The following is a 25,878-nucleotide window of genomic DNA, read 5'->3' as shown; positions in this document are numbered from 1 at the left end:
AGATGAACGGGGAAACCTTGTATTAACCTCTAACAGGCGTAGGGTGAGATGGCAGAAATTCTCCAAGTCGGAAGAAAATATTGGGAAAATTTACAACTTCGTCCTCCCAAGATTTGAGGCTTTGGATGAAGTAATCAGTCGCTCCAGTGCTCAGGACCTATTCAAAATCTTACCTTCTATACATGAAGACATAGTGGGAGCTTTGGGAGTGGTCCTCTATCCAGAGGTACCTAAACCCAAGCATAAAACCAGAACCTCCACTTGGTACAACTCTGACTGCAGAAAGGCCAAATCTGAGCTCATTGCTGCAGTCAAAGAGGGTGCCCCCCGTACCAGGGTGTCCGCTTTGCGACAACTGTACAAGGACATTATGGCCCGTGCGAGGGCAGACTGGGACTGGGATAGATGGCACGATCTTTCGGCAGCACTAATAGCTAAGGATACTAGAAGATTTTGGTCCATAGTCTCTACAGGCTCAGGGGAACCCAAAGCTGCAGTTGAACCCAATATAGCTGCACATATATGGGAAGACCATTTTGGGAAACTTTATGCAGATGAACTAGAAAACACTGATGCCACTATTGCAACACTCCTCTCCCTCCCTGGAGATACTCTGGAGTTCACGTTAGGGGAAGTGGCCAGTGCAATAGATGACCTAGCAATGGGCAAGGCCCCCGGCCTTGATAAACTACCTGGTGACCTCTTCAGGTCCCATTCAGAGATATGGGCGCCCTACCTTCTCATCCTTTTCAACTCAATAGCATGTGGAATGGCGATCCCCTGCACCTGGCTGGGGGCAGAGATAGTCCCAATCTTTAAGAAGGGCTGTCCTCTGCTCCCATCCAACTACAGGCCGATCAGCCTGATAGATGTCCCCCAGAAGATTTATTCGTGACTCTTATTGGACCAACTCATGGATTGGATGGAGGAAAATGAAATTTTAAGTCCTCTCCAGGCTGGCTTCAGGAAAAATACGTCCACCATGGATCAAATCTTCTGCCTCGTTCTCCTTTACTGGAAAACGGTGACCATTGAGGGCGGGAGATTATACATGGTGTTCGTAGACCTGAGGTCAGCGTTCGACCTTGTACCACGGAAAAAACTCTGGGAGGTCCTGAGGGAGATGGGAGTACCCACCAATTTACTCCAGGCAATTATAAGACTCCATCAGGGTAATTTCGCCCAGGTGCGTTGTGGGCGGGGTGGTGCTCTGACACAAAGGTTCCCTGTTTCCCGGGGGGTCAGGCAGGGGTGCGTCCTTGCCCCAACCCTTTTTTGTCTTTATGTGAACAGTGTCATCTCGCATTTAGCCAATGTTGGGGACAACGACGCCCCGGTCCTGGCAGGCAGGAGGGTACCGGCAATTATGTTTGCTGATGACACCCTCCTGCTTTCCAAATCGCCCATGGGAATTCAGAGAATTCTGGATGGCTTTGATCTCTTCTGCAGGCAGTACGGCCTCGAGATCAACGCCGGGAAGACCAAGTATATGATCTTTAACCCCTCCTCCACAACTAGACCCAACCCATCCCTAAATTCTACGGTCTTAGAGAGGGTCAAAACATTTCAATACCTGGGCGTAACCCTCCAAGAGAATCTTTCATGGTGTCCACAGATTGCAAGCTCGCGAATAAGGCTCTCTCAACTGTCTGGGGCTATCTTGAAGATTACAAATACCTCAACATATAAACCTATAGCTCCCGCAGTTGAGATGTACAAAACCCAAGCAAAATCTGCTGCACTATACGGCAGCGAACTTTGGGGCCACCAAGCTGCAAATGAGATGGTACGTGTTGAGAATAATTTCATGAGGCGTCTTTTGGCCCTCCCAGCTGCAACTCCCTTGCTTCCCCTACGTCTTGACTTGGGCTCAGGGAGGATGCTGAACTTAATCCTATAAGATTCTGGCATAGACTCTGGTCAACTGAGGAGCTTAGTCACTACAGGCGAGATCTCGTGCATGTTATGAACCTAAACCACAATGACAAGATCCCCTGGCTAACTTTTGTCAAAAAAGAATTGTTCCGGCTAGGCTTCAATGAACTGTGGCTGGCCCCCGAAATTGGTTGCAATAAGGTCCCTCGGAAAAGACTAGTGAAAGCCTACAAGCAACAAAATCTTGTATCCCAAATGACTGCACCTAGCACTGGCACTTTAACCCACTGTTTTACCCAATCCAAAAATACCTACAAATTTGAATCTTTTTTGGATTTTATTTACCCGGTCACAGCAAGGAAGCTCTTTATACAGTGGCGGTTCGGAACCCTACCCCTTAAATCCTTTACGAGTAAATGGACCAATGGAGGGGACAAATTATGCCCTGGCTGCAATTCCTGTGATGAGGAGGAAATCCATGTTTTGTTTTTCTGTCCCACCTATAGGTCCCCAAGGAAGTATTGGTTGGTGCCTTTATGCAGAAACATGGCAATAAGAAACTGTTCAACATCGTATAGAATATTGAAATCTGATTCCTCCCCTCACATTGTTTTTGCAGTCTCAAAATATTCGTTCGCCATGTGGCGTATTAGGTCCAAGTTGATTAAGGTCATACCAACATAGGATGATAGTTCCAGCCACTGTCTCAAAATAATTTTTAGCTCCTCATGGTAAAGTTTTTACATTAAGGTCTATCTTACCTCAATTGATATGAACTGTGATGTCTCTTTTTTATCCATTTTATTTCATCTAATTTTAACTCCCAAGATTCGTTTCCATTTGCACTTACGTGTACTTAAATGTTGATTTTAAAATGTTGTATGTTTTTCTCATTCATCTTTTATGGTCTTAATGGCCGAAATAAAGATTTTTTGGATTGGAATAGTGTTGGATTGCAGATAGGTAGTGTTCACTATTCCCATTCCAGCCAGTACAACAGTAGGGAAACTGTTGGATTGCGGAGGGCTAAAATGTACTATTCCCACTCCTATGAGTCCCACTCCAGTCAGTATAGCAGTGAGGAAAGTGTTAGACTGCAGAGGGGAAACATTTCAAATCCCCATCCTATGCGTGCAACAGTAGGGAAAGTGTTTTATTGCAGAGGGGTAAAATTTACAACTGACATTCCAATAATTGCAATAGTAGGGAGAGTGTTGGATAGCGGAGGGGTAACATTTACTTTTCCTACTCCAGTCAGTACAACAGTAGGGAAAGAGTTGGATTGCAGAGGGGTAAAATGTACTATTCCCACTCCAGTGGGTGCAACATTAAAGACAAAGGGCCCCATTAGGATGGTAGGCGGACAATCATCCGCCCGCCACCCTAGCGGTACTGGGACCGTCCACCAGTGGTGCGGCAGTCCTGCACCACTAATTAGGATGCGACCGCCACCCTGGTGGTCACATTCGTATCTCTCACATTGTGACGGACCGTGCTGTAGGCAGCACCCACCGCAATGCAACAGAGGCACGTTGTGCATTGCCATGCACAACGTGGCAGGCACAGCGCGGCGCCTGCCACCATAGGCATGGCAATGCAGGGGGGTACCAGAGGTAACCCACAAGTGCAGCACCCCACCACCCTCGGGGCCTGCAGCGGGTCCCGTGAAAAAAGACTGTATGCCTTTCCATGGCGAAAGGCTGCCTATTTCTGCCATCCGAATGTGGTGGACAGTGCCTGCTAGGCATCGCCAACATTTTAGGCTCCCTGGGCCGTCCGCCAAGCAATCGGGACTATTGCTAGCGGTGGACGGTCTTTGCATCCGGTGCAGACGCATTCCTGTTCACACCGCCGCCCTAATCTGGCAGTGGGAAATATCCATTAGATGGCAGAAGAACCGACAGCCATCCAAATGGGGGGCAAAAATATCTTGAACAAAATCAATTTCAACAAACGAAATAAAAAAACTATAAATATGTTGAAAAATAAAATACAAATATAGTCAATATTTTAAAAAAAATTAAACATATTACAATGTTAAATATGTATCACAAGTACCTACAAATATTATAAATAAAAAATTCTTTTAATACAAATTAATATTTTTATTCAGAAATTATTTAACAAAAAATTGTTATTACATACATTTAATTTAGTAACCTCCCACGATATAACCCCACAAAACTCACGACCTGCAACTAAAACTTTTTTAAAAATTACACAATTAATATAAATATTTATCAAACCGATGAACTGAATGTAAATAATTATAATTATTGTAGTTCCAAAAATATACCCCCGCAAACCACGCAACACACATAAAATTAAACAGAAAATTCTCTACACAATTAAAATAATTATCAAATCAACAATTAATAATTACATTAAATGAATTTACTTCACACCCACTACCCCTACAAAACCCACAACACTAATCTAAAATCTAAAAAGAATGTCATTGCACAATTAACTTATCAATGAAAGAAATATTAATTAAAAATTATTAATTAAAATTAATTTACTTCCCAAAATGTAGCCCTATAAACCCCACAAACTGCACATAAAATAAAAAATTGTTTTCAATAATTACACAAATAAGTGTTGTCAGTTAAATAATTAATATTTAAAATCAAATTATTCATTAATTAGAATGTATTTACTCCCCACCGTTTACCCCTATAAACTCCACCTCAAAAAATGTTATCAAACAATTACCATAATTAAATATCAATTAACATTAACTATTTAGTTAAAAATAAATTACTTTTCACCCTTTACGCCTATAAACCCCAAAGCCCACATATAAAATTTACATTAAATAAATTAAAAGCGCAATTAACAATTAAGGGCCTCATTACGATGTCGGTCGGAAAGCATTCCGACCGACTCCTTGTCGGAATTGTTTCCTATCGACTCGGATTAGGTAAGTCCGACCGACCAATTACAATGTTTCCGAACCCCATGCAATCGGAGTCCCATTGAATTCAATGAGAGCCGGTGTTCCGACCAACAACACAGGCTCCCATTGAAAAAAGGGGTGGCTGTGGAAAACCTTGCACCCTATGGCGGGCACTTCATTGTGCCTGCCACATTTTGCATGGTTGTAAAGAGGGGTCCCAGAGAGAGGCCTTCTAGTGAAGGGTGGCCTGTTACAGACCCCCAAAGTCAGTTTCCGATTGCCATTTCATGTCAGACAGAACGATTCGGGAAGGCTGTCTGACCTGAGAGTACGTTGGTCGGAAATGCGGTCCATAGATTCAGCTCTGACTAAATCGGAGTCTCCGAATGCCGGTCGCAACCGAGTCAGAAAAACCTTTCCATCGTAGTCGGTCAGTCGGCAATGGTTCCAAGTCAGTCGGAAACATAGGTTCCGACACAGGTTAGGAAAATCCAAATGCTGGTCGTAGCCTTTCCAACAGACATTGTAATTGGTCCCTAAATATCAATTAAATAATATTACATTTTATAAAATCATTAATTTATTATAAATAAATTACATCTCATCCTATACTCCTATAACATCGATATTACTTCACTTAAGAATCGATATTTTTGACTTCAATATTCTTACTGTCAATATTTCCACATCACGATATTTTAGACCTGATATTCCGGTATGGCAACATTTTGTACTCTATATTTTGTCTGAATACCCTGCCTTCCTACCTCCTGAAGAGCTTGCAGCCGGTGCAGAGCGCCTCTGCCCGGCTGTTACTGCGACCCAGGAAAGCTCACATGCTGCGAGCTCTGAAGAGACCTGCTCTGACTGCGGTCAAAGAACGTCTGAGGTTCAAAGGTCAAGGTCTAACACGCAGAGCGTTTTACTCCAAAGGTCCTCGGTACTTGTCCAGCAGATTTACCTTTTGCCCACTGCCAGGCCACTGCAAGCCTTCCACTCCTTTCTGGTGGTAATTCCTCGATTCAGAAGTAAAAAGTGGGATGGCCGCTCCTACTCCTACCAGGGAGTGGACGCATACCCACTGTGGCTCCGCGCCGCCAGGGAGTGGACGCATACCCACCACGGCTCCGCGCCGCCGGGCGCATTCGTACCCTCAAGATAATCCTCAAGACATGGCTCTTGGGATCTGCTTCTGGCTCCCTTTATTAGTCAGGAACACATCTCACTGCATAGCTCCGGGACAGTCATTGAGCAGCTGCTGCGCTGCACAAATCCCCAAAAATTATAATAATTATAGCAATGATGATGTCCTTCTGAAAGACAATTGTGCATAGGGTCAGGCCGGTCTAGGACTTCACAGGGGTGCGGATTTCTGGCTGACAGGATTGGCAACATTGGCAGAGTACGCCTGGAGACCTACAACCGCTGCACGTGGAGGCATCCTGCTAGTTAGTTTTCGCATATGCGCATGTTCTTCTCTGCCCCCACACCCCCAAACAAGGGGGCTTCAGCCTCACCATGGAAAGGAATCCAACGCTGCCCTGTTCAGAAGCACTTTTCAGATCTTTTCCAGAGCAGCAAGGGGTTGGGGAGGAACTTGTGAACACCCACAATTGTCCAGGTTTGTGAGAGTTGTGAACTCACATGGCAGGCCCCTCCAGGAAGGCCAGGCCTCACGAATCCACACCTCAAGCTCTTTGTGTAAGTAAATCCTCTGACAAGGGCAGACCTATTTTTAAGGTTCTAACAGTGGATTTGTACTTGTAGAAATGCTGCATGCGTTGTATGCTAAAATGACAGATGCAAACAGTGTCATGAATAATGTATTGTGTGACTGGGGGGGAGGGGGCACCTCTGTGATCCGGCACCCCAGCTGCTATAGAGCTCATTCTGTGTATACCCTTCCCCTCTGCCCGAGGCCCCTCCCTCGCTGCTGGTACCTGCTGTGCTCCATGTTAGCAGAGGTCACTCTTTATACCCTTCCCCTCTGCCCGAGGCCCCTCCCTCGCTGCTGGTACCTGCTGTGCTCCATGTTAGCAGAGGTCACTCTTTATACCCTTCCCCTCTGCCTGAGGACCCCTCCCTCGCTGCCGGTACCTGATGTGCTCCATGTTAGCAGAGGTCACTCTTTATACCCTTCCCCTCTGCCTGAGGACCCCTCCCTCGCTGCTGGTACCTGCTGTGCTCCAGTGTCTGCTGAGGTCACTCTGTTATGTTATGTTATGTTATGTTATGCGTTTTTATTTGGCGCACAGATGCTCCAGCTAAGGAGCGTCCTGGCGCCCGACAAGGCAGCAGCACAACACAACGAAACAATAGACAAACAATAAACAACCTAAGGAAATAAGAAAGTTTTCACCGCACGGCGAAAGGAGAGCAGGTCCCTCTCAGCCCGAATCACCGGGGGCAGGGAGTTCCACAGAACCGCCGCGCGAACTTGAAACGAGCGCCCTACTCCGTTTAAAGCACGGCACAACAGCCAATTCCAGGTCCGCAGATCTTAAGGCTCGGGTTGGGGTGTAATGAGCTAGGAGAGCCATAAGAATCGTTGCTGGAGACCCCTTCAGAATCTTGTAGGCGACACAGAGGACCTTAAACTGGATCCGCTGGGCCACCGGGAGCCAGTGCAGTGAATGCAGAGTGCTAGTGGTAGGGCAGAATCTTGGTAGGCCTACCACCGCTCTAGCTGCGGCGTTCTGGACCCGTTGTAAACGCCCGATCTCTGCTTGATTCAATCCAACCAGTAGGGAACTCGCATAGTCCAGCCTAGAGATGACTGTGGCTTGGATCATGAGCTGCCTCGTGGGGGCATCGAAAAACCTAAGCACTGGACGTAGCCCGCGCAGGATACCAAAGCAGCAGGCAGCCGTCCGTTTGGTATGACACACAAACGTAAGGGTAGGGTCCAGCCAGACCCCGAGGTTCTTAAGCTCGGCGACTGGGATGGGAGCAGGACCCAACTCCCCTGGCCACCATCTCTCTCCCCAAAGATCCGGTTGTCTGCCAAAGACCATGACCTCGGTCTTACTAGCGTTCAGCTGGAGACAGTTGGACATCATCCAGCTGGCGACCGCCCGCAGTCCTTGTTGAAACCTGGGGGCGTCGACTTCGGCATCCCCGCTGATCGTGACCGCTAGCTGGGTGTCATGGGCGTATGACACCATCGTCATACTCTTTATACACTTACCCTCTGCCAGAGAACCCCTCCCTCGCTGCTGGTACCTGCTGTGCTCCAGTGTCTGGAGAGGCCACTCTATACCCTTCCCATCTGCCTGAGGACCCCTCCTCGCAGCTGGTACCTGCTGTGCTCCAGTGTCTGGAGAGGTCGCTCTTTATACCCTTCCCCTCTGCCTGAGGGCCCCTCCCTCGCTGCTGGTACCTGCTGTGCTCCAGTGTTAGCAGAGGTCACTCTTTATACCCTTCCCCTCTGCCAGAGGACCCCTCCCTCGCTGCCGGTACCTGATGTGCTCCATGTTAGCAGAGGTCACTCTTTATACCCTTCCCCTCTGCCAGAGGACCCCTCCCTCGCTGCCGGTACCTGATGTGCTCCATGTTAGCAGAGGTCACTCTTTATACCCTTCCCCTCTGCCAGAGGACCCCTCCCTCGCTGCCGGTACCTGATGTGCTCCATGTTAGCAGAGGTCACTCTTTATACCCTTCCCCTCTGCCTGAGGACCCCTCCCTCGCTGCTGGTACCTGCTGTGCTCCAGTGTCTGCTGAGGTCACTCTTTATACACTTACCCTCTGCCAGAGAACCCCTCCCTAGCTGCTGGTACCTGCTGTGCTCCAGTGTCTGCTGAGGTCACTCTTTATATACTTACCCTCTGCCCGAGGACCCCTCCCTCGCTGCTGGTACCTGCTGTGCTCCAGTGCTAGCAGAGGTAACTCTTTATACCCTTCCCCTCTGCCTGAGGACCCCTCCCTCGCTGCCGGTACCTGTTGTGCTCCAGTGTTAGCAGAGGTCACTCTTTATACCCTTCCCCTCTGCCTGAGGACCCCTCCCTCGCTGCCGGTACCTGCTGTGCTCCAGTGTTAGCAGAGGTCACTCTTTATACCCTTCCCCTCTGCCTGAGGACCCCTCCCTCGCTGCTGGTACCTGCTGTGCTCCAGTGTTAGCAGAGGTGACACATTATACCCTTCCCCTCTGCCTGAGGACCCCTCCCTCGCTACTGGTACCTGCTGTGCTCCAGTGTCTGCTGAGGTCACTCTTTATACCCTTCCCCTCTGCCTGAGGACCCCTCCCTCGCTGCCGGTACCCGCTGTGCTCCAGTGTTAGCAGAGGTCACTCTTTATACCCTTCCCCTCTGCCTGAGGACCCCTCCCTCGCTGCTGGTACCTGCTGTGCTCCAGTGTTAGCAGAGGTCACACATTATACCCTTCCCCTCTGCCTGAGGACCCCTCCCTCGCTACTGGTACCTGCTGTGCTCCAGTGTCTGCTGAGGTCACTCTTTATACACTTACCCTCTGCCCGAGGACCCCTCCCTCGCTGCTGGTACCTGCTGTACTCCAGTGTTAGCAGAGGTCACTCTTTATACCCTTCCCCTCTGCCTGAGGACCCCTCCCTCGCTGCCGGTACCTGCTGTGCTCCAGTGTTAGCAGAGGTCACTCTTTATACCCTTCCCCTCTGCCTGAGGACCCCTCCCTCGCTGCCGGTACCTGATGTGCTCCATGTTAGCAGAGGTCACTCTTTATACCCTTCCCCTCTGCCTGAGGACCCCTCCCTCGCTGCTGGTACCTGCTGTGCTCCAGTGTCTGCTGAGGTCACTCTGTTATGTTATGTTATGTTATGCGTTTTTATTTGGCGCACAGATGCTCCAGCTAAGGAGCGTCCTGGCGCCCGACAAGGCAGCCGCACAACACAACGAAACAATAGACAAACAGTAAACAACCTAAGGAAATAAGAAAGTTTTCACCGCACGGCGAAAGGAGAGCAGGTCCCTCTCAGCCCGAATCACCGGGGGCAGGGAGTTCCACAGAACCGCCGCGCGAACTTGAAACGAGCGCCCTCCTGCCCTACTCTGTTTAAAGCGCGGCACAACAGCCAATTCCAGGTCCGCAGATCTTAAGGCTCGGGTTGGGGTGTAATGAGCTAGGAGAGCCATAAGAATCGTTGCTGGAGACCCCTTCAGAATCTTGTAGGCGACACTGAGGACCTTAAACTGGATCCGCTGGGCCACCGGGAGCCAGTGCAGTGACCGCAGAGTGCTAGTGGTAGGGCAGAATCTTGGTAGGCCTACCACCGCTCTAGCTGCGGCGTTCTGGACCCGTTGTAAACGCCCGATCTCTGCTTGATTCAATCCAACCAGTAGGGAACTCGCATAGTCCAGCCTAGAGATGACTGTGGCTTGGATCATGAGCTGCCTCGTGGGGGCATCGAAAAACCTAAGCACTGGACGTAGCCCGCGCAGGATACCAAAGCAGCAGGCAGCCTTCCGTTTGGTATGACACACAAACGTAAGGGTAGGGTCCAGCCAGACCCCGAGGTTCTTAAGCTCGGCGACTGGGATGGGAGCAGGACCCAACTCCCCTGGCCACCATCTCTCTCCCCAAAGATCTGGTTGTCTGCCAAAGACCATGACCTCGGTCTTACTAGCGTTCAGCTGGAGACAGTTGGACGTCATCCAGCTGGCGACCGCCCGCAGTCCTTGTTGAAACCTGGGGGCGTCGACTTCGGCATCCCCGCTGATCGTGACAGCTAGCTGGGTGTCATCGGCGTATGACACCATCTTCATACTCTTTATACACTTACCCTCTGCCAGAGAACCCCTCCCTCGCTGCTGGTACCTGCTGTGCTCCAGTGTCTGGAGAGGCCACTCTATACCCTTCCCATCTGCCTGAGGACCCCTCCTCGCAGCTGGTACCTGCTGTGCTCCAGTGTCTGGAGAGGTCGCTCATTATACCCTTCCCCTCTGCCTGAGGACCCCTCCCTCGCTGCTGGTACCTGCTGTGCTCCAGTGTTAGCAGAGGTCACTCTTTATACCCTTCCCCTCTGCCAGAGGACCCCTCCCTCGCTGCCGGTACCTGATGTGCTCCATGTTAGCAGAGGTCACTCTTTATACCCTTCCCCTCTGCCAGAGGACCCCTCCCTCGCTGCCGGTCCTTGATGTGCTCCATGTTAGCAGAGGTCACTCTTTATACCCTTCCCCTCTGCCAGAGGACCCCTCTCTCGCTGCCGGTACCTGATGTGCTCCATGTTAGCAGAGGTCACTCTTTAAACCCTTCCCCTCTGCCTGAGGACCCCTCCCTCGCTGCTGGTACCTGCTGTGCTCCAGTGTCTGCTGAGGTCACTCTTTATACACTTACCCTCTGCCAGAGAACCCCTCCCTCGCTGCTGGTACCTGCTGTGCTCCAGTGTCTGCTGAGGTCACTCTTTATATACTTACCCTCTGCCCGAGGACCCCTCCCTCGCTGCTGGTACCTGCTGTGCTCCAGTGCTAGCAGAGGTCACTCTTTATACCCTTCCCCTCTGCCTGAGGACCCCTCCCTCGCTGCCGGTACCTGTTGTGCTCCAGTGTTAGCAGAGGTCACGCTTTATACCCTTCCCCTCTGCCTGAGGACCCCTCCCTCGCTGCCGGTACCTGCTGTGCTCCAGTGTTAGCAGAGGTCACTCTTTATACCCTTCCCCTCTGCCTGAGGACCCCTCCCTCGCTGCTGGTACCTGCTGTGCTCCAGTGTTAGCAGAGGTCACACATTATACCCTTCCCCTCTGCCTGAGGACCCCTCCCTCGCTACTGGTACCTGCTGTGCTCCAGTGTCTGCTGAGGTCACTCTTTATACCCTTCCCCTCTGCCTGAGGACCCCTCCCTCGCTGCCGGTACCTGCTGTGCTCCAGTGTTAGCAGAGGTCACTCTTTATACCCTTCCCCTCTGCCTGAGGACCCCTCCCTCGCTGCCGGTACCTGCTGTGCTCCAGTGTTAGCAGAGGTCACTTTATACCCTTCCCCTCTGCCTGAGGACCCCTCCCTCGCTGCCGGTACCTGATGTGCTCCATGTTAGCAGAGGTCACTCTTTATACCCTTCCCCTCTGCCTGAGGACCCCTCCCTCGCTGCTGGTACCTGCTGTGCTCCAGTGTCTGCTGAGGTCACTCTTTATACACTTACCGTCTGCCAGAGAACCCCTCCCTCGCTGCTGGTACCTGCTGTGCTCCAGTGTCTGCTGAGGTCACTCTTTATATACTTACCCTCTGCCCGAGGACCCCTCCCTCGCTGCTGGTACCTGCTGTGCTCCAGTGCTAGCAGAGGTCACTCTTTATACCCTTCCCCTCTGCCTGAGGACCCCTCCCTCGCTGCCGGTACCTGTTGTGCTCCAGTGTTAGCAGAGGTCACTCTTTATACCCTTCCCCTCTGCCTGAGGACCCCTCCCTCGCTGCCGGTACCTGCTGTGCTCCAGTGTTAGCAGAGGTCACTCTTTATACCCTTCCCCTCTGCCTGAGGACCCCTCCCTCGCTGCCGGTACCTGTTGTGCTCCAGTGTTAGCAGAGGTCACTCTTTATACCCTTCCCCTCTGCCTGAGGACCCCTCCCTCGCTGCCGGTACCTGCTGTGCTCCAGTGTTAGCAGAGGTCACACATTATACCCTTCCCCTCTGCCTGAGGACCCCTCCCTCGCTACTGGTACCTGCTGTGCTCCAGTGTCTGCTGAGGTCACTCTTTATACACTTACCCTCTGCCCGAGGACCCCTCCCTCGCTGCTGGTACCTGCTGTACTCCAGTGTTAGCAGAGGTCACTCTTTATACCCTTCCCCTCCGCCTGAGGACCCCTCCCTCGCTGCCGGTACCTGCTGTGCTCCAGTGTTAGCAGAGGTCACTCTTTATACCCTTCCCCTCTGCCTGAGGACCCCTTCCTCGCTGCCGATACCTGCTGTGCTCCAGTGTTAGCAGAGGTCACTCTTTATACCCTTCCCCTCTGCCTGAGGACCCCTCCCTCGCTGCCGGTACCTGCTGTGCTCCAGTGTTAGCAGAGATCGCTCTTTATTCCCTTCCCCTCTGCCTGAGGACCCCTCCTTTGCTGCTGGTACCTGCTGTGCTCCAGTGTCTGCAGAAGTCAGTCTTATACCCTTACCCTCTGCCCGAGAACCCGTCCCTCGCTGTTGATGCTTGCTGTGCTCCAGTGTCTGCAGAGGTCACTCTTTACACCCTTCCCCTCTGCCCAAAGACCCCTCAATCGCTGCTGGTACCTGCTGTGCTCCATTGTTTGCAGAGGTCACTCTTTATATTCTTCTCCTCTGCCCGAGCACCCCTCTCTTACTCCTGGTACCTGCTGTGCTCCAGTGTCTGCAGAGGTCACTCTTTATACCCTTCTGCCTGATGAGCCCTCCCTAGCTGCTGGTACCTGGTGTGCTCTGGTGTTTGCAGAGGTCACTCTTTATACCCTTCCACTCTGCCTAATGACCACACCCTCGCTGTTGGTACCTGCTTAGCTCCAGTGTTTGCTGAGGTCACTCTTTTTACCCTTCTCACCTGCTTGAACAGCCCCCCGCCAGCTGCTGGAACTTGCTTGGCTCCTGTGCTTGCAGAGGTCACTCTTTATCCCCTTCCCCTTTGCCTGAGGACCCATCCCTCGCTGCTGGTAGGTGCTGTGCTCCAGTGTCTGCAGAGGTCACTCTTTATACCCTTCCCCTCTGCCTAAGGACCCCTCCTCGTGGCTGGTACCTGCTGTGCTCCAGTGTTTCCAAAGGTCACTCTATATACCCTTCCCCTCTGACTGAGGACCCCTCCTTCGCTGCTGGTACCTACTGTGCTCCAGTGTTTGCAGAGATCGCTCTTTATACCCTTCCCATTCTGCCTGAGGACCCCTCCCTCGCTGCTGGTACCTGCTGTGCTCCACTGTCTGCAGAAGTCACTCTTTATACCCTTCCCCTCTGGCCGAGAACCCGTCCCTCGCTGCTGGTGCTTGCTGTGCTCCAGTGTCTGCAGAGGTCACTCTTTATACCCTTACCCTCTGCCCAAAGACCCCTCCCTCTCTGCTGGTACCTGCTGTGCTCCATTGTTTGCAGAGGTCACTCTTTATATCCTTCTCCTCTGCCCGAGCACCCCTCCCTCGCTGCTGGTACCTGCTCTGCTCCAGTGTCTGCAGAGGTCAATCTTTATACCCTTCCTCTCTGCCCGAGGACCCATCCCTCGCTGCTTGTACCTGCTGTGCTCCAGAGAGGTCACTTTTTATACCATTTCTCTCTGCACGAGAATCCCTCCCTCGCTGCTGGTACTTGTTGTGCTCCATTGTTTACAGAGGTCACTCTTTATACCCTTCACCTCTGCCTGAGGACCCTTCCCTCGATGCTGGTACCTGCTGTGCTCAAGTGTCTGCAGAGGTCACTCTTTATACCCTTACCCTCTGCCCGAGGACCCCTCCCTCGTGCTGGTACCTGCTGTGCTCCAGTGTTTACTGAGGTCGCTCTTTATACACTTACCCTCTGCCTGAAACCCATCCCTCACTGCTGGCACTTGCTGTGCTCCTGTGTCTGCAGAGATCACTCTTTATACTCTTCCCCTCTGCTCAAGGACCCCTCCCTCGCTGCTGGTACCTGCTGTGCTCCAGTGTTTACTGAGGTCGCTCTTTATACACTTACCCTCTGCCTGAAACCCATCCCTCACTGCTGGCACTTGCTGTGCTCCATTGTCTGCAGAGGTCACTCTTTATACCCTTCCCCTCTGCCCAAGGACCCCTCCCTCGGTGCTGGTACCTGCTGTGCTCCAGTGTTTACTGAGGTCGCTCTTTATACACTTACCCTCTGCCTGAAACCCATTCCTCACTGCTGGCACTTGCTGTGCTCCTGTGTCTGCAGAGGTCACTCTTTATACTCTTCCCCTCTGACTGAGGACCCCTCCCTCGCTGCTGGTACCTGCTGTTCTCCAGTGTTTCGAGAGGTCACTCTTTATAACCTTCCCCTCTGCCTGATGACCCCTCCATCGCTGCTGGTACCTGGTGTGCTCTGGTGTTTACAGCGGTCACTATTTATACCCTTCCACTCTGCCTAATGACCCCTCCCTCGCTGTTGGTACCTGCTTAGCTCCAGTGTTTGCTGAGGTCACTCTTTATACCCTTCTCCTCTGCCTGAACACCCCTCCCTAGCTGCTGGAACTTGCTGTGCTCCTGTGCTTGTAGAGGTCACTCTTTATCCCCTTCTTCTCTGCCTGAGGACCCATCACTCGCTGCTGGTACGTGCTGTGCTCCAGTGTCTGCAGAGGTCACTCTGTATACCCTTCCCCTCTGCCTGAGGACCCTTCCCTCGCTGCTGGTACTTGCTGTGCTCCATTGTTTACAGAGGTCACTCTGTATACCCTTCCCCTCTGCCTGAGGACCCTTCCCTCGCTCCTAGTACCTGCTGTGCTCCAGAGTTACCAGAGGTCACTCTTTATACACTTCCCCTCTGCCCGAGGACCCATCCCTCACTGCTGGTACGTGCTGTGCTCCAGTGTCTTCTGAGGTCACTCTTTATACCCTTCCCCTCTGCCTGAGGACCCCTCCTCGCGGCTGGTACCTGCTGTGCTCCAGTGTTTCCAAATGTCACTCTTTATATCCTTCCCCTCTGCCCGAGGACCCATCCCTCACTGCTGGTACCTGCTGCGCTCCAGAGGTCACTCTTTATACCATTCCTCTCTGCACAAGGATCCCTCCCTCGCTGCTGGTACTTGCTGTGCTCCATTGTTTACAGAGGTCACTCTTTATACCCTTCCCCTCTGCCTGAGGACCCTTCCCTCGCTGCTGGTACTTGCTGTGCTCCATTGTTTACAGAGGTCACTCTGTATACCCTTCCCCTCTGCCTGAGGACCCTTCCCTCGCTCCTAGTACCTGCTGTGCTCCAGAGTTACCAGAGGTCACTCTTTATACACTTCCCCTCTGCCCGAGGACCCATCCCTCACTGCTGGTACGTGCTGTGCTCCAGTGTCTTCTGAGGTCACTCTTTATACCCTTCCCCTCTGCCTGAGGACCCCTCCTCGCGGCTGGTACTTGCTGTGCTCCAGTGTTTCCAAATGTCACTCTTTATATCCTTCCCCTCTGCCCGAGGACCCATCCCTCGCTGCTAGTACCTGCTGCGCTCCAGAGGTCACTCTTTATACCATTCCTCTCTGCACGAGGATACCTCCCTCGTTGCTGGTACTTGCTGTGCTCCATTGTTTACAGAGGTCACTCTTTATATCCTTCCCCTCTGCCCGAGGACCCATCCCTCGCTGCTGGTACCTGCTGCGCTCCAGAGGTCACTCTTTACACCATTCTTCTCTGCACGAGGATCCCTCCCTCGCTGCTGGTACTTGCTGCGCTCCAGAGTTACCAGAGGTCACTCTTTATACACTTCCCCTCTGCCCGAGGACCCATCCCTCGCTGCTGGTACCTGCTGCGCTCCAGAGGTCACTCTTTACACCATTCTTCTCTGCACGAGGATCCCTCCCTCGCTGCTGGTACTTGCTGCGCTCCAGAGTTACCAGAGGTCACTCTTTATACACTTCCCCTCTGCCCGAGGACCCATCCCTCGCTGCTGGTACCTGCTGTGCTTAAGTGTTTGCAGTGGTCACTCTTTATCCCCCCCCCCCCCCCTGCCTCAGTGCCCCTCCCTTCCTGCTGTAAATGCAGGGTAGAGGAGGCTGGAGAAGCAGGGTACAGAGGCTTGGCTGGAGGGATATCAGGGTACAGGGGCTGGGGGAGAAGCAGGGTATAGAAGCTAGGCTGCGTCGCTAATGAGGAAGAGGTGGAATGGTTGCAACGTACCGAGGGTTGGGCCGAGGTACAGGAGGAGGACAAGGTACAGGGCCAGGACGGCGGAGGAACAAACACGGAAGTGGCCTCCACGGAGGGTGGGACAAGGACTGGGGTGAGGAGAGAGAGGGGGTGAGGAGAGAGAGGGAGGGAGGAGGAGAGGTTCAGGCGCGGCAGGAGGGCAGGGAGGGGGTGGTGGAAAGAGGCGGCCTCCGGCTCCAGTAGCACAGCCGGGCCCGGTGCAGCGCAGGCCCCGGGGTCCTGCCAAGAGGCCCCCCTCCTAGGCGCTAGATCCGGTCTCGGGGCTGGTCCCTCAAGGGCCTTCTACATGATCGCTTCAGTTCTCTTTCCCTCCGCTGCTCAGATGTGCCAGTCCCGGGGTTCCCTTAGCACCCCAGTGATTTCTGGGAGTTGTGGTTCCAAGTGGCGTAGCGCACTTCCTACCAAGGACTTGGAGAGAGTGTCTATGGTTTGCACACAGAAACTACATGTATGTTCAAACTAACACAAGGTATACCCAGTGCATGTCAGCGGCCCGCGCACCCCTCTATCTGGACTCATGCGTGTGTCTTGCAGCCTCCTCGAGTCCTAACCTTGCAGCTGACAGGCGCTGGAGGCTTCTTGGCGCTTGTCCTTTTGTTAGCGCTGCTGTGTGTGCGGTATGTACGGTTCTGTGAAACATATGAAAGCAGGCGCCTAGAAGCTGCAGAGTTTACCTTTGCTTGTGGATTCAGAGACAGGCCGCCCCGGATGTGTCACGTCCGACGGTCCGTCCGTCTGTCCCTCCCGGCCTCCAGTGTCCGCAGGCTGCGGCAGAAGGAAGCACGGGCGGGGCAGACAGTCCTTCACGGTGACATGTGCAGCGCACGCGTCTCCGGGCTTCTACCACTGAGTGACAGGGGTCAGTGTCACCAAACGCGAAGGGACTCATTTTATCCAAGATAAAAGGCAGAGTGAACCTCCCTGGGTTCAACCCACTGACCCACTCGTAGAGCGCCTAGAGGCAGTACTCTGATCATGCAGGTTGAGTGCACTGTTATTGGTGACTCTCCCGCACCAGTCATGAACAGTGATAGCCACAGAAGATAAGGCAAATATCATAGCAATACCGGAGCCAACTTCAGATAAACAAGCATTTGCAATTACCACCAACCGGGAGGCGCAGCAGACCCTGTGGGTAGGTGGCTAACGCCCCCGTGGGCGGCGGAAACCGGCGCAGCAGGAGCAGGGCGCCAGAGCAGGCTGAAAGAAAGGGTCCGCGAATGACCAGCGAGTTTGGGTTCAAAGGACCTAATAAGGAAGGAAGGGCGTGACCATAAACACAGCCACAAAGGCGGAGGGGACAAGCAGTCCCAAGCTCTAGTAGTTGGGAATGGGCGGAGCTAAGGGGCCAGAGGAAGAGGAGGAGCGGAGACAGGAAAGGGAAGTTAGAGTAGGGACAGGGACCGACCAAGAAGCAAAGAATAAAGCTCCTTGATAACTATATAGTCACATCAGGGCCACCAGATGTCCCCCGCCCCACAATGCCCAAACCCGCAAATAATACACAAACACAGAATTAGGTTTGGGAAAAATTGCTTCAGGTTTATTACATACACCATATGTAATGATGGTGGGTTAATTTACGGGCGATCCAGGGCAGGCCGCCTTCTCGCCACCTGCCCGCCTGTTGAGCCAATCAGCACAGTGGCGAACCACCCAACTGCTGCACAATTAACAATATATATACTGACACGCCCATTGCGGGGCGTGACTTGGCAAACACCCGGTTGCACAGGCCCACAACCGCCCGAAGGACTACTGGGGCGCCGACACGAATTCCTGCACCTCCCATGAGGTTACAGGTTAGGCTCTGGCACCCCTATGTGCCCGCTGTAGTACATCGTTTGCACCTCTCTTCTTCCGGATCGCCCAGTAACTCCGCCTGCAACGATAAAGGAACACATAAAAATTCCCCCAACAACCCCCCTCATTCTGACACTCTGGGTACGAGGAAGGGTGGGAAAAGAGTGTCCCGATGAGCCCGCGCGATGGCGTCCGGAGCGGCAAAGAGGCCCTCCGACAGGGTCCAGGAACATAAGTACCCCTGGAGGCCCCTCCCAGCCGCCCCGGACGTGCAACACCGCCAGCCTCCTCCAACCAGAGAGGAGGAGAAAGCTGGTCATCCTCCTGGGGCGGGGCAGCCCTCTGAGACTAGGAGCCCGCCCTCTCAATGGCCACTGCGTGGCCTCGGGCAAGCGCATATAAAGTGTTTGTCGGTATTGGGTTGAAGACACGACAACTGGCGGCGAGGATGGGATGGTGCAGTTGCCACCCACAGAACCCCTGAAGAAGCGTCCCGCCCCCTGCAGCGTGAAAGGAGAAGAAAAACGCTGTTGAGACACGAGGCCGCCGCCCAGATCAAGAGGCCAGCAGTAGTTGCCCCTGCTCCGCGATCCGGTAATCGCGTAGAGCCCAGAGGAAGCAAACGCCAGTGAGTGCTGGGGCGTTTTGAAGCAGTGCGCCGGGCCGCGCCAAAACGCGGCTCACCCCCGATGCGTGCAAGTCAGCACGCACTTCATGAGGAGAAGTCGGGAGCCCACCCGACTCTGCCTACCGCTCCGGTGACCAAGGAGCTTCTGCAGTGCTGCCCAGCACTTGGGGAAGTGTCCTAACGACGAGCGCTGTTGAGCGCCTAAGACGACTGACTTCGAGCGCTACTCAGCGCCAAAATCGGGAGCTCACCCCGGATGCGTGAGACTTGGCATGCGGCGGCCGAGATAGACCGCGACTGTAGAAAGTAAGTCGGGAGCCGAGTGCTGCGGTGCTGCCCAGGACATGGGGAAGTGTCCTAACGACGAGCGCTGTCGAGCGCCAAAGACGACTGACTTCGAGCGCTACTCGACGCCAAAATCGGGAGCTCACCCCGGATGCGTGAGACTTGGTACGCGCCGGCCGAGATAGACTGCAACTGAAGAAAGTAGGTCGGGAGCCCACCCCGATCTCTTACCTGGATGCTGTAGCAACGCAGGAAAGTGAGAGGCAGTGAAGAAATCTCACCACCTCCAAGACCGGCTGCCGGTGAGTCCTGAGGAAAGAATCAGCCTTGAGAGAATGAAAGGTAGATGAAGTCTTGTGTGATCTAAGAGTTCAGTAACGGTGGCGATCTTGAAGTCAGGCAGCTATCAGGACATCCCCTATGTGTGAATTACAAGCGGCCATTTTAAAGTTAGGCAGTGTCAGACATTAAGAAACAAGCATTGGTAGATGCAAACCAAGCATTGGCAAAAACAAGAAGCAAGCGAACAAGCATTGACAAGGACCAAACAAGCATTGGCAAAGACAAGAGACAAGCAATCAAGCATTCGTAAATGCAGGGCAAGCATTGGCAAAGGCAAGAAACAAGCATTGGCAACAACAAGAAATAAGCAAACAAGCATTAGCAAAGATAAAACAAGTATCAAGCAAACAAGCCTTAGTAAAGGAAGCAAAACAAGCCTTAGCAAGGGAAATGAAACAAGCATTGGTACCTGAAATAAAACAAGCATTGATAACTGCAAGTGAACAATAAAGGAACCAGCCTTGGCAAGTTTAGAGGAATGAGCATTGGCAAATGTAAATGAACAAATGTTAGCAAACGTGAAGGAGCAAGCATTGATAAACGCGAGCGAACAAGCAGTGGCAAACGTAATGAAAGAATACGCATCAGCCAAATTAAATAAGCACAAGCAAATGCCAGAGACAGATAAAGACAACCTTGAGCACAAACCGAAGAGTGCAGAATTGCAGAGGACCTGAAGAGGGCAGCCCTGCAGAAGACCCCAAAGAGGGCAGAACTGCAGAAAACCCAGAAGAAGGCAGAATCGCTGAAGACCCCGAAGAGGGTAGAATTGCAGAGGACCTGAAGAGGGAAGTCCTGCAGAAGACCCCAAAAAGGGCAGAACTGCAGAAGACCCAGAAGAGGGCAGTCCTGCAGAAGACCCCGAAGAGGGCAGAACTGCAGAAGGCAGTACCAGAAACAAGTGAAGATCGCACTGAATGTAAACGAACATGAATACAAGCAACATGAAGTGAAAGGAACAAAGGACCAATGAACACGAGCAAAGGCAAGTGCCAAAGTAAACGTTCAGCACTACGTGAAGACAAACAATTCAAAAGTAACCGAGGTTAATAAAATAATTGATCCAGAAGCATGAGCAGATGAATGTCGAGGAAGCTTTCTCTCATCAACGAAGCGATTGGAGGACCTGTACTAGTCCAGAAGAGACGCATGAATGAACAAGATGTCAATGTGCCAGTCATCATCGCGGAAGAGCCTTTCAACCACCTGCAGCTAGCATGCGACCCTAAGGAAAGGAAGCCACGAGTTACGCGCAGTGCAGCTGAGTGGTGGCCATTTTGAACTCAAGAAATCCAAGTTTCACTCACTGGCGCATACCGAGATAGTTGCGAAGCTTACCAACCTCAAAGCAAACAACCAGACCAAGGATCTCAGCTGAAGAGAGTCAGCAAAGAAGACGGGAAACAAAGTGAACGGTCCTGTGCCTGTAACAGAATCTTCCTCTCTCATGGTGGTGGGAGAAGTAACCCAACAGTCCAATCCCTGCATTGAAGTGCCGCCCCCAGTGACACAGACTGACACTCGGAGTCTGGGTCCCAAATGGAACCGGTGGCTGGAATCACTGGATGACTTTCTTGAAGCGACTGGTGAGCGAAGAGATAGAAAATGTCTGATACTACTCCTCCAGCTGGTAGGGCATGAGGGCCGACGCTTAGTCAGAACATTTCCTGAAAAGGACACAGAGACCTATAAAAAACTCTAAAAGAAACTACGTGCCCATTTCCACGCACAGGCAGACGTGGATCATGATCGCATTGCTTTCAACACAGCACGGCAGGAACCAGGAGAACCATTACCAAAATTCATCACCCAGCTACAAAGTCTGGTACAATGCTGCCAGTTCAACACATTTACAAATGAGGAAGCAGTTCGGCTCCGGATAATGGAAGGCTGTTCAAATTCTAACACGAAGCGCAAGATCCTTCGAGGACATTGGTCGCTAAAGGAAATCATCAGAAAGGCCGAAGTTGGAGTGCGGGTCAAAGCAGGAGACACATCAAGAGAGTTGCACCCGAATGTAAGACACCAAGATACCAGGAAAGAGATATCCCTCATGTCTGGGAAAAAAAAAACAAGAAGCAAACAAAACCAGAAAGAGGGAGGGTGAGGGCAGACCAGAGAAAAGACAGAGGGAGAGACAAAGGGACATGGAATACTCCGAGTCAACTATACAAAAGACCAGGACAATCCAGGATTGTGACAGTCTCACTGACACAACCTCAAGGAGTTATTCAACCTCAAGGAGTCATTCAAAGTACGGCACAAACTATTCTGAAGAGGATGAAGCATCAAGTGGGACAGATCGCACCCATAGACAAAGTAGCAGCCAGCCCAACGAGTGGGCAAGAAGAACAAACTATAGAAGATGGGACCAATCACGTCAACACTGGAAGTCGGCACACGAGCACCCCAGAGCATCCCGCTATTCGCCAAATCCTGTAGATGCGTCCGAGGAAGCATCAAGCAGTAAAACACATCACACCCATAGCACAGCTGTCAGTGCACAAAGCAAGCGGGAAGAAGAAGCCAACCGCATAAGATGGACTGATTCGCTCAGACACCGGAAAGGGGAAGACCAACACATCCATGACATCCGAGAGAACGAGGAAACTGAGAGGAGGTCATTACCATCATGTGAGAGAAGCAAATATGAAGCACCCTGGGAACAAACACAAGACATAAACATGTGGCTATCAAACAACCTCTCCAGTGAGATGACACCAAAGCCATTTCGAGAAAGGTACCCGGAGAAATGTCCCAAAGAAACTTCCGACTCTAGGAGCAGCCTGTCACGGCTTACCTATTTCAGAAATGTACCATTCAGGATACACTCAAAGGAACGTTCTCAAAGGAAAGCAACCAAAGACTCTTCCGATTCAGAAAGCACGTCTGCTTGATCCCTCGAGTCGACCGAGTCATGGTCCCGACAACGGCCATGGCGTCAACCACCCGAGCACACCAGAGAACCAAGGGGCATCCTTCCCATCAACAGCAACATGTCTCACACCAATGTCTCTGAATACTCAATCACTTCACAGGACAACTTGTCATGTCAGTCACAGGTGTCTCAAGACACAAATAATACACCATCACCCCTGATGGGGTCAGCGAGGCTGACTCAAAGGGCCTACAAAAGAAAAACAGATATAGTGGACATTACTCACCGGATGGAAAAGGACCAGCCAGTCAATCTGCAAGGAAAGCCAGACATGTCACTAGAGACAGATCATTATTGGACGAGAGAGAAGCATACATGTGCCCAGATGATCCAAGGGTTCACCAGTTCCAAACGCGAGCGGGAGTGGATGAGACAACCAGAAGCAGCAATTGAGTCCCCAAACCAAACCAAGACGATCTCTTCAGATAGCCCCTTACCGTCTGGCCTACATGACTCTGAACAGGAGGGCAGTGTTGCCCCTAACCGGACAAGACAAAAAGAAGTAAAAGTACATGCGGATGCTCGGAAAAGAACCAGAATATGTCCCCTCAGAAAGGAGATCGAACATCAATTGAACAAGAGTCACAAAGGAAGACAGACTGCCGATATCAAGCTGAGTCCTTCACAGTCACCTCAGACCCTGAAGGTGAGTGGATAACCCAGAAGCTGATTGAAGATCACCATGAATCTGAGCATGCGCAGATCACACGAGACATTGTGCAATTGCAAAAATGCACTCTTGTAGGAAAGGATGCTCCCAGCAAAGTGACAGGAAGCCACACAACGGAAACGAAGTTGCGTCTCCATAGCTCAAACGAATGGCCCGCGAACTCGTGTGGCTGATCGAGGAACATCTGCCAACACGTGTTTCGTTCTTATACTCCTCTGTCTTCATAGGAATGACCTGTAAGGGACCGGATTTTGTGTGAAGAAGAGTATTGAGTCCATGTGATTTGATAGGAAGGGTGAGTGCTATCGAACCCACTATACTATGGATATTAGTTGAGTGCATACATACTGGTGTGGTCTGGTAAAAACTAGGGTATTCATATACATAATTTTGAATATAGAATTGTTTACTAGAAGTTTATGACGGGTACATGCAAAACTTTATGAAGAATATAGATTTATTCAATTATGTTAAGGGGTATGTACTATTAATGGTGAAGACATCTGGGAAGAACCTTGAAGGCTAATGTGATATTGTGGAGGTTGTTGTATATAAGTTGAGTTTGATGATTTTTGTTTGCACTTATTTTGTTATTTAGATTGTAAACCTGGTAGAAAGAAGTGGAAGTTATTATCCTGGACAAATTAGGATATTAGAGGAGAATATCCCTTACTAACTCTAAGTTGAATTTTACCGGGCTATAATAGTATTCACATAGAACTGGAGTGCAACTTTGAATCCTAATAGAGGTATACATTTTCTTTCTTTCTCACGGAAAGTACCTACACAATTAATTGAATGAGCACGATACTCTTTGGAGGTGAAGGGTACTATACTTTCCCTTCTCTTCATGTCATATAGAGTATTTATTGTAACTATGGGCAATGTTTATTTGGTTGCAGCCCCGAGGAAGTCAATGTGATGTATTAATGCGCAACGAAACACGTGTTGGCAGATGTACCATCTATACACAGAGACTGATGTACCACCTATTGGAGTTCTGGACTTTTTGGTTCCGTCCAGAGGTGTCAGGGATAACACCCGAAGACCCCGGAGTTCTACCTGTCTCGGTGCACAAATAAACAGAAACACGGGCTTCTCGATGGTGGCGTCAAAGACCAAAGGTTTATTACTGCAGGGACACAGAAGTCACAGAAACTACACACGGGCAGATTCTAGGAGCCTGTTCGATTTGTACAAAAAGGGTTGCTCCTTATATACCAAAAATTGAGCTTGAGGAAAATTCTTTACATGTAATACATTCCCAAACCTTTGTGTCCTAAACAATAAATATTTGGTGTTGCACAGGAATCGTTGACAATATCTGATGTCAAAACATTACGAACGAGGGGTTCCCACTTTTCCATCATAATCTCATGTCAACTTTTCATTCAAGACCCGGACCGCCTCATCGTAAATTTCGTTACCTCCCCCTAATAAAGGCCCAGAAGGAAAGGAGCAGATCCAGGTGCAGAAGATAGAAAAGCAGGATAAGAGATGTTTGTGGGTCGTAAATGGGCAAGGCTACCAGCTTCGGCCGCCTAATCATGATCAGGCCAACGAACACGAGAACCAGTATAGCAGGACTGGCCTCAGGCAGAGGAGGCAGCCTTTGTCGAGTCATGCAGCCACGGCATGTTCTGTTCTAAGGTGCACGTGTCACTAGAGAGGTGAATCGCCGGCTAAGCCTACGTGTCCTTAATCGAAATGAAGTAATCAGAGGTCATTGCGTGTCCATTGTCTATGTGAGGGCAAGAAACACAAAATGGCTGCCATGATCTAAGATGGATGCCATGGGTAGATCGGAAATGTGTTTGTAACAAGAGTACTCTTGCTTGTAACATAGCGAAAACACCAGGATATGCTAAATGGACCATTTGCGGTTCGCTGATACCAAAATTATGTATTTACGACAATGTTGAAAACACGGGTTCAAATCGTCACGGAACCTCAGACCCTCCTTTTGCCCTTACATAGGCAATTACTCAGTCTATGTCAGAGTCTAACTCTATGCTCATCAGGTCAGTGACATGCTGTTGTATCATTATCCTTTCTCGCGCCTTTTATCCAAACGCAGGTGGTTTTCTGAAACAGGTTGCAGCACAGAGACTACACAAAGCGGGACCACACTGGATAATCAGGCAGCATGAGAATAGGAATACTAAGCTGACACCAATGACCATCAGAACCTTCCATCCCCACGCTGATATCAGAGTCCAAAACCACTCCATGAAGGACCAGTTTCCCTTGTCTACGTGTATAGAGTCGGAAATCTTGTGTAGCTTAGAGATCGCCTCATAGACTGTTGGAGCGTTATTGGGAATGAAGACACAGCAGCTCGATTGGATCATTCTGCATACCCCACCTCGATCTGCAAGTATTACGTCTAGAACCATACGGTTCTGTAACGTCATGAGTCGATCCGCCTGAAGCCCAGCTGTTAAGTTGCTAAGGGCACCAGCAGTTTCAGTAATAGTAGATTCAACTACCCGTGTTAGCTGACGTAGATTTCTACTATTGGCCATAAGCCCCCAAAACGGAAGGAAACCTTTGAAGAAGTCTCCAGCTTCCTGACCAGCGGTATCTTCCTTACTGAAGACACCTCTTGCTACTCTGGTCTTGTGATAGTCTGATGAAGCAGTGTACGTTGGAGGCAACAGTCGAGCAATATAACATGAACCTGAAAAGTCAGCAGGCAACCATG

At 51.1% G+C, this 25,878-nt stretch overlaps 1 protein-coding gene across 1 annotated transcript in view; it reads right to left on the bottom strand.

The window, feature by feature from the left end:
- The window catches only part of LOC147662668 (E3 ubiquitin-protein ligase TRIM39-like), an 81,661-nt gene extending 64,349 nt beyond the window's left edge, over positions 1-17,312 (bottom strand). Inside the window, exon 1 of the mRNA XM_086950998.1 lies at positions 17,183-17,312. The gene's annotated coding sequence lies outside the window, so the exon portion shown is untranslated. The remainder of the gene's footprint in view (positions 1-17,182) is intronic.
- Positions 17,313-25,878: the final 8,566 nt, after the last annotated feature.

Source organism: Lissotriton vulgaris, unplaced genomic scaffold (assembly GCF_964263255.1).
Source record: "Lissotriton vulgaris unplaced genomic scaffold, aLisVul1.2 SCAFFOLD_275, whole genome shotgun sequence".
Taxonomy (NCBI): Eukaryota; Metazoa; Chordata; class Amphibia; order Caudata; family Salamandridae; genus Lissotriton; species Lissotriton vulgaris.
This window is presented reverse-complemented; position numbering and strand designations above follow the sequence as displayed.